Here is an 8,068-nt window from a genome sequence, read left to right as displayed (position 1 = left end):
TAGTACTCTTTCTCCAAGGAAAATGCAAGAATTCTTTAGCACAACAGACAAAAAAAAAAAATCCACACACATCTTTGCTATCCCAATAATCTCCACAAAACAGAAAGGTACCAGGGAGTCAAAATGCTAATTGTTTAATGCTTATTATAGTATGAACTGTGCAGAAAAAATTATTTGGCATTGCAAACAATGTACCCCTATGCGGCTGCCATACCTTAGCACTGGAATGCAAAGATCATTGAAATACCAGCAGAGAAACATAATATGGGTATGAAAAAATGGAGTACGAAACACTGTAAAGGCAAGAAATACAATCATTTAAATAATTTAGAAATAAAAAGGTTTAAAAAAATAAAATAAAATCAACTACAAGGGGGCACTCGGAGAAACTGAAAGGGGACAATTTTAGAACCAACGCTAGGAAGTTCTTTTTCACCAGAGGGTGGTGGACACCTGGAATGCGCTTCCGGAGGTTGTGATAGGACAGAGTACACTACGGGGGTTCAAAGAAGGACTGGATAAATTCCTGAAGGATAGGGGGATTGAGGGATAGAGATAGGGGCAGAGATATGTTATAGAAAGAGTATAGACAGAAGATAGGAGGGATTAAAGGGCTTAGGAAAGGATCACCGTACAGGTCATGGGCCTGATGGGCTGCCGCGGGTGCGGACTGCTGGGCGCGATGGACCTCTGGTCTGACCCAGCGGAGGCAATTTCTTATGTTTCTTATGTAACTAATGCTCCAGCTAGATACATCAATCTTTTCAAAAGAATATTCCAAAGATTCCACATTAGCCAAGGCAATTGCTTATCACACACTAACCACACAGCTATGCCCAAAGAGTCACTGTAAATATGTACATTTTTATCCAATGAATGATTTTTTTTTTTACTTCATATAAAATTTTTGAGAAATAATTAAACTTGGTGTATATTTGCTCATAATGCCAATTGTGGCAAGTTCTTAAGGTTTTTTTTCTCATGCTTTTTCTATCAGTACATGTTTAATGAATCAGGACCTGCAATAGGTGACAAGTTCAGAAGTACACCAGAGCTCAAGGCCAAGGGGAGATGCTAACACCGTCAAGAAGCTTGTGATGTCGGCCCCATTTATACTAGTTATAAAAATGCACAATTAGCTATTGTCACCTGCCGGGGTCTTAGTAAAGTTCAGAAGACCTCCGGTAGAGGGTAGCACACTCCTGACGTGGCTCCCAAAGGGGGAGACCTCACTGGTGTCTCACTATCCTGGGCTTTGCTAAAAATAAAGCACCGTGAGTCAAGTTGAACAAAATAATGTGCAAAGTTTAATTAATCACTTGCCACATAAATCATATCATCCATTATCATAGTCCAAGTTTCCTTTCTCCCCAAACAAGGGCAAAAAGAAAGAAAACAGAAAACAAAAAGCCTTTTAACTTTCACCCCAGTCCAGTGAAAGCACAGCAAGCTTGCTATCAGTTATACTTCCAGTCCAGGTTTTAGTGCTTGCTCTACCTGATCACACAGGCTCTGAAAAACACTGCACAATTAGTCTCTTAAGCACTTATCCAGCCCTGAGCTGGCGTCCTGGGCTTACTAACTAACACAGTCCAGTTTCTTCACCAGGTAAACTTTAAGCAAAAACACAAAATACAAAAACTGAAGCCTTACTGCAGGCTCCTCAATTTCCAGCCCTGATTAGCTCACAGTTCTTTGAGCTTCTCCTGAGCTCCTGCACAGCTGCCATGTAGCAATCCAATCAAGCTGGTGCAGCACTGCTCTGAGCCTGTCTTTACAGCACAAAACAATCAAACAGTTCTGCCAAAAATCCTCTCCACTATTATTGCTGTACAGCCTTGTACCTGTAGTGTTCAGTGGAAAGTTGCCAAGCCCACATCCATGGCTTCTTCCATACCGGTCTCCAGCATACACCCTTCATCCAGGTCCATGCTTTCTGGTGTATCCAGCAGCTCTGCTGGCTCCTGAGGCATTGGAGCCTCACACTCCATTGGCTCTGGAGTGAGGTCTGGCCTTCTCCTGGCCCGGAGAACTCTCTCCCCCAGACTCTCTTGGGCAGCCTCCTTTAATGCTCTGGAGAGCTGCTTAACAGGCTTAGGGCCACGCCCTACACTGGGAGATCGTGTGCCTAGCTTGTGTGTTCTTGGGCTCCCCCTCAGGCTAAAGGGTAGAATATCACTGGGAGCTTGATTAAATCCCTTAGTGTGACTGGAAGCTTTTCTGGGCCGGGCAGTTAACCTATCCTCAGGGCACTGCTCTAGGCTAGAAGACTCAGGATAGGCAGCTAGGCTTTCAGGATCTTCTTCCTGATCCTTCTCAGTGAGAGTCTGGTCTCGAGTAAGAGACTGAGACCGGGGTTTCACTCTGACATGACCGTCTCGGGGAGCGGAAATGTCACATACCCCCTCACTTAAAGGCTGCCTAGTCTGAGGCTTCTGCTTCTGCTGGGGTGTCTCGTACATTCTAGACAGAACGTCCACATTGGCGTTAAGCTTAGCTAGTACATCAATACCGCCTACGGGTTTTATTAAATTTCTTCCCCTGATTAGTAGGTAATGGGTCAGGATCCATGAAATCGTCGGGCCACTGCAGTACTGGAGTTTCATACCCTGCCTGTACCCCTGGGCTAGTCTCCCCACCCGACTCCTCCAACACGTCCATTCTCTGAGCCAGGGCGGACACCGCCTGTCTGACTTCCCCTAACTCTTTTTCCCGAAGGGCATTAACCTGTTGCTGTAGCTTGTCCATATCCTCACTTGCTTCGTCCAGTGACTCCGCCATCTTTCCGAAGTGGCGTTCCCACCGTTCGAGGCCTGCCTCATTTTGTTTGGCCAGCAACTGAGCCTCTGTGTCTTTTCCCGCTAGACGGTCTTTAAGCTCTTCCGTTTTTTTAAGCCTCACCAACATATCTTGGCCGCGAGTTTGTTCCTCCTGTAGCTGTTTCCTTACTTGCTGCACTTGCCCATACATTTGAGCGAGGTCTTTTTGTAACTTCTCTACCTCCGCTCCTGTTGAACTGGCCTGGTTGCTAGCTGTTTCGGGTGTAATTATCTGTGGGCTTGCCTGATTCTGACCTGCCTTTAGTTTCTCCAGTTCTTCTCGTAAGGATTTTATCTCTTCCCGGAGAGTTTGGTCCTGTTCAGTTTGTTTCCCTTTCCCCTGTGGCTGGGACTCCCCTGCTTGCCCTTTATCTGAGGATCCGAACCCTTTTCCTCCCCTCTGAGTATCGGGAAGTTCTTTATATTTTGTCAATTTCGGGTGCCAAATGCGCTCACAAATCATTTGAGCGATTCGATCCCCGGGGCAGATCTTATAGTCAGTATTGCTCTGGTTAACTAGCAACACGGCTAAGTTACCCCTATAGTCCGGGTCAACCACCCCTGCGGCCACATCTATAGCGTGCCGTAGAGCTAACCCTGACCTCGGCGCTATCCTCAAGTAAGAGCCCGGTGGCGAGGACACCTGTATGTCTGTATTAATCAGCGCCCGGTTTTGCGCTGGGACTACCTGTTCTTGGGCGGCGTATAAATCGTACCCCGCAGCACAGTCATAAGCCCTTGTAGGAATATGGGCTTTATCAGATAAGGGAGCCCATCTTATCACCGGTTTCCAGTTCGTCCTTGGCCCCCGGGTACTCTCTCTCCTCCCCCATGAGTAACCTTGGGACTGGTTTCGCACCACTCTAGCCCCCATCACCCATTTCTGCTTGTGAAAGGGTTCTCGCACCGCCTCTCCAGCTTGGGCGACCTGTTGGGTTAGGCCTGCCCAGTCCTTCCCTAGTACTACTGGATATGGTGAAAAGTCCACCACCGCTACCTTCATGTCCCAACTTCCCCTCTTCGTCTCTATGAGCATTTGGTGGAGAGGGTATTCCCGGGAGTCCCCATGTATACAGGCAAGGAAGACGGATTCGGGCCCTTCCCTAGGATGGCCTGCCTTACCAATCTGTTTCCACAGTCTGCGTGAAATCACAGATTGTTCGGCACCGGTATCCACTAGAGCTTGAACCCTTTTCCCAGCTATCAAGATGGGTACCTGGTAAGGTCCGGTCTGGTTTAACCCAGAGGGCCTGCACACTACAAGGTCTCTTTTCTCCCAACAATATCGCTGGGTATGCCCCTGCTTCCCACACTTGAAGCACCGGAGGCTCGTATCCTGTCCTGTCTTCCTAGGAGTACTGGGTAGCGGTTTCCTCTGGGAGGAATTCTGGGAATCCAGGGACTTGAACCATGGAGGCTGTTCTCTCCCTGTTTCCCCTCTACTGGGCCTATCAGCTTTTCTTTCCTCAAAAGAGTTCTGAGCATCTATGAAGGCTTCGGCTGCCTCCACTACCTCTGGTAAAGTCTGACAGCCTTGCCTGCGGATCCATCCCCTCCAATCTTTGGGGACTGCTTCGAGCACCTGCTCTCTCACAACCTCCGCAAAGAGGGCTCCAGGATCCGACAGGTGAGGCTGTAGCCACCTTTCTGCCAGTTTTGACAGCCTCTGTACCAACGCTTTGGGTCTTTCTTTCGTTAGTAACTGCGTGACTCTAAACTTCTGTCGGTAGTGCTCACAGGTATATCCTAGGTAATCTAAGATGTGTGTTCTTACTGTGGCATAATTACTAGCTTGCTCAGGACTGAGAGTCTGAAAGGCAGATAGAGTTTCCCCGGCCAGGCAAGGCAACAGACGCACGGCCCACTGATCAGGGGGCCATCCGGCTGCTGTTGCAATACGCTCGAAGGCGTTTAAAAATTCATCAGGCGCGTCCCCAGGAGAAATTTTGCACAAATTCAATGTGTGTAATGGAATTTGTCCTACCATGGGCTGCGCCGGAGGACCCGGCGGATGCGCTGCGCCTGGGTTGGTCCCCATAGGGTGTAATGTCTGAGCCCAGACCTTGGTCTGCTCGCCCATGGCCAATAGAATTTCATCATGTTGCCGCCTCGCGGCTTGCTGTCCAGCATGCCACATCTCCTGATTCGCTTTTATCAGGTTCTGTATATCCTCTGAATGTTGACGTCTCTCTTGCGCCAGTACCGCTAGGAATTGCTGTGGGTCCATCCTCCGACCTGTGTAAAAAGACAAACACAAAAAAGGAAACCCAAGTGCGGTCTCACCAGAGAGAGTAAACTATCCCTCTTCGTTTAACCCCGAGGAGTATCTTAACCGATACCTCTCGTATCCTCGTCAGTCCCCTCCCTAGGTACTCTTTACCTGAGGTACTGACGAGTCTGCGCCTTTGGTAAATAGGCCTCCTTGGCCTCCAGTCGTTCTGGCTGTGCTTGTACGTCCTGTTACTCCCGACTCAGGCACTTCCTTCTGGTCTGGTCCTTCCGGTGGTCCCTCAGAAGTATAGTCGGGTGTGGTTCCGGCAGCGTCGTCCTGCGTCACGGGAACACTCCAAAAGAAAAATTATGAAGCACCAAAAAAAAACTGCAAAATTTTCGGTTTTTTTTTTTTTTGTTTTTTTTTTATAGGTTCAAACTTGAAACCACCAGTAGAGTGTGCTAAAATCCCACCACTGCCACCATTTTGTCACCTGCCGGGGTCTTAGTAAAGTTCAGAAGACCTCCGGTAGAGGGTAGCACACTCCTGACGTGGCTCCCAAAGGGGGAGACCTCACTGGTGTCTCACTATCCTGGGCTTTGCTAAAAATAAAGCACCGTGAGTCAAGTTGAACAAAATAATGTGCAAAGTTTAATTAATCACTTGCCACATAAATCATATCATCCATTATCATAGTCCAAGTTTCCTTTCTCCCCAAACAAGGGCAAAAAGAAAGAAAACAGAAAACAAAAAGCCTTTTAACTTTCACCCCAGTCCAGTGAAAGCACAGCAAGCTTGCTATCAGTTATACTTCCAGTCCAGGTTTTAGTGCTTGCTCTACCTGATCACACAGGCTCTGAAAAACACTGCACAATTAGTCTCTTAAGCACTTATCCAGCCCTGAGCTGGCGTCCTGGGCTTACTAACTAACACAGTCCAGTTTCTTCACCAGGTAAACTTTAAGCAAAAACACAAAATACAAAAACTGAAGCCTTACTGCAGGCTCCTCAATTTCCAGCCCTGATTAGCTCACAGTTCTTTGAGCTTCTCCTGAGCTCCTGCACAGCTGCCATGTAGCAATCCAATCAAGCTGGTGCCGCACTGCTCTGAGCCTGTCTTTACAGCACAAAACAATCAAACAGTTCTGCCAAAAATCCTCTCCACTATTATTGCTGTACAGCCTTGTACCTGTAGTGTTCAGTGGAAAGTTGCCAAGCCCACATCCATGGCTTCTTCCATACCGGTCTCCAGCATACACCCTTCATCCAGGTCCATGCTTTCTGGTGTATCCAGCAGCTCTGCTGGCTCCTGAGGCATTGGAGCCTCACACTCCATTGGCTCTGGAGTGAGGTCTGGCCTTCTCCTGGCCCGGAGAACTCTCTCCCCCAGACTCTCTTGGGCAGCCTCCTTTAATGCTCTGGAGAGCTGCTTAACAGGCTTAGGGCCACGCCCTACACTGGGAGATCGTGTGCCTAGCTTGTGTGTTCTTGGGCTCCCCCTCAGGCTAAAGGGTAGAATATCACTGGGAGCTTGATTAAATCCCTTAGTGTGACTGGAAGCTTTTCTGGGCCGGGCAGTTAACCTATCCTCAGGGCACTGCTCTAGGCTAGAAGACTCAGGATAGGCAGCTAGGCTTTCAGGATCTTCTTCCTGATCCTTCTCAGTGAGAGTCTGGTCTCGAGTAAGAGACTGAGACCGGGGTTTCACTCTGACATGACCGTCTCGGGGAGCGGAAATGTCACACTATGAAAACAATTGCTTTAAGAGAGGTCATCACAGCTTCTTGCCTTGTTTTGGTCAATAACAACCTCCAGCTACTTCGAGCTTCCGGCCCGGTTGGAATTGGTCTCCAGTGGGCCACAGGGCCATTAGCCTTTCTTCACCTCTCTGGATATTGTCCTCCTTTTATAAGGCCATCAGCTAGACCTGCAACAGTCCTTGACCAGCAGCCAGACTATCATTCCTTCTGGAATCCAGTGTGCATGTGATTGCTTACTGGGTCGTATTTATTTATAGGAAACTTGCTATACCATCTTTAACTATCAAACAGAGCAAAGTGGTTTACAGACTCAAATACAGAGAGATGAAAAGAGCTACAATACCAGGCATAGTGACATATAGCATAGACAGATTCCTTAAAATACAATTAACAACAACTTCACATTCCTCTTTAGGTGTGGCAAGCAGAGAGCAACCAGTCACATGCCATAGGCTTGCTGAAAAAGCTAGGATTTTAGGACAGATTTAAAAGAACATCTCACTGTGAACGCCAAAAGCCTTGACGACTGTAGTTAAACCATTACAGATTAACAGGAACAGCTAAGAGCTTCTATCCTTACACGTCAAGAGGATCTACACACTGTACCTGCAGCTTTGCTAACTCTGGCTGGGCTGGGGAGCAAAGACTAGAGCCAGGAATAAAAACAGATCTTGACACGAGACTGGGCACCTGGGATAGCCCCCAGGGCTGCAGGTGTTTAAAGCAAAATGTTATTCTGCAATTTGGGGTGTAGGATGGCATTGTGCTTCCTAGAAAACATTCTCAGAAAGAGAGCCAGGTATAGATCTCAACGACGGGGAAGGCGAATCCAGAGAGGAGAAGTTGCGAGGCAAAAGATGTTGAACACTCAGCGATGGGTTATTCCAAAGTGTACTTTATTGAAGAACAGCACGATATCACGTAAGTGGACTCAACACTGGCAGTGTTTTGGCAATCCTACCTTTGTCAAGAGTCTATAATCGCTGAGCAGGACTTGGAAGCTTGCCATAGCCACGTTTGATTCTCACTTTTTCTGTTTGTGTTTACACAAGCATCTATACGAAGACAGAACAGCTATTATAGACTCTTGAAAAAGGCTGGATTGCCAAAACACTGGCAGTGTCGAGTCCACTTATGTGATATCGTGCTGTTCTTCAATAAAGAACACTTTGGAATAACCCATCACTGAGTGTTCGACATCCTGGAAAATGTTTCCATAATAGGCTGTTTTCCTTGATACAGTTCATGAATTTTTTTTTTTTAAAACACACCACAAAA

The sequence above is a fragment of the Geotrypetes seraphini genome, chromosome 11, assembly GCF_902459505.1.
Source record: "Geotrypetes seraphini chromosome 11, aGeoSer1.1, whole genome shotgun sequence".
Taxonomy (NCBI): Eukaryota; Metazoa; Chordata; class Amphibia; order Gymnophiona; family Dermophiidae; genus Geotrypetes; species Geotrypetes seraphini.
This window is presented reverse-complemented; position numbering follows the sequence as displayed.